The sequence below is a fragment of the Sinocyclocheilus anshuiensis genome, unplaced genomic scaffold (genome assembly GCF_001515605.1).
Source record: "Sinocyclocheilus anshuiensis isolate Anshui unplaced genomic scaffold, SAMN03320099.WGS_v1.1 scaffold21, whole genome shotgun sequence".
Lineage (NCBI taxonomy): Eukaryota > Metazoa > Chordata > Actinopteri > Cypriniformes > Cyprinidae > Sinocyclocheilus > Sinocyclocheilus anshuiensis.
In genome coordinates, this window is record NW_015536472.1 from 721294 (window position 1) to 722748 (window position 1455).

General features: G+C 37.1%; 1 protein-coding gene across 1 annotated transcript in view; it reads left to right on the plus strand.

The window, feature by feature from the left end:
- Window positions 1–1455, plus strand: part of LOC107702518 (CLIP-associating protein 1-like) — a 71333-nt gene that overhangs the window by 60160 nt on the left and 9718 nt on the right. The window lies entirely within an intron of this gene.

The following is a 1455-nucleotide window of genomic DNA, read 5'->3' on the forward strand; positions in this document are numbered from 1 at the left end:
CCTCCCCACCCCAGCCCCGCCACCCCACCTTTCCGGGCCTATCGGAGGGCATATTCGCCCAGGTAACACACCTCGGCCGGGCGTTAGGATGCTAAAGGGATGCACGATATTATCGGACCGATATCGGAATCGGCCGATAATGGCTTTTAATGTACATATCGGCATCGGCCCGATATGAAACATTTTGCCGATATGTCTTGCCGATAAGAGGAATACGTTAACTCACATGTGCTCAGGGTGTGTTAGCGGTTATATCATGTCAGCAGTACCGCCGCTCCCTATACGTAGAGTACGCAGTTTGTGTAGGGCACCAACTCCCAGGGGGGCACCATCCCAGAACGCATCCCAGAAAAAAAAACTTTTGTTCTATGTTAATATTAACATATACATATATGTAAATAAAAATATAAACATGAACATATATACATAATTATAAAAAATGCGTTTGACGGTGAACGCAGTAGACAGGTGAAGCACACGTGACGCGCCGTTCCCGCATCCGCCTCATGTTTGCGGCTAACTGCAAATGATCATAACTGATGGACAAATATGCCCGGGAAAAGACATCAGTAGTCCGGCGCCGAGATAAGAAAAAGAAAAAAAAAGCCCAAGATGAAGCCCGTGCATCACTTTTAGGTACGTTCATAATCCTGTGAAACTTTTTTGGATGTTGACGTTAATAACGTGTTTTAATGTCGGCAATAATATCACTGCCACATCTGCCTTAATATTCTCTCAGAGTTTTCATGTTACCTTACGAAAATTAACCATAATTTTACTACGAATAAAAAAAACAATACAAAAATGGTAGCTTGGACCTTTGTTCAGCTCAAATGTTTTTTGATTTTTGGTTGCACCTCCTCTTCTGTTGGTAGAGCATAACAACCAAGGCAATAATGATTGGTTAATTAATAATAATCGTATGGTTTCATTGAATAACACTGTTAAAATACATAATGTAATACAAAATAAACGATTTATGTACATTAGCCTACATATTGTTACAAATGCCTGCAAAATGCGCCAAAGGCCTGGTAATTGCTGTTGTAACACTTACAGGATGATCAAATCCTTTTAATATTGACCAAATATTTAATTCAAATATCCACTTAATCTTTAATGTTTGGCCACCTTTTTGCGATAGAAATGCTAGCCTCTATAATTTCTTAAAAAAAAACATGTGGACATCACAACCTTTACAAAAACTAGGCTAATTCTTGGTTTTATTGAAGTAAAACTGCTCAATTTTCTTTTGTGTGATTTCTGAACGCTTGAGACTATAAAATCAATCAGACAACTGTATTAATAACATCATAGCCATAGGCGACTGTCTAGCTACAATTGTAATTTGTAAATAATACAATTTAATTACAATTTAGTTATTTAATTTTATATTTTATTAAAGTTCTGTTTTGACCCCTATAGTAGTTTTTTTTTTTTTTTTTTAACTTCCAT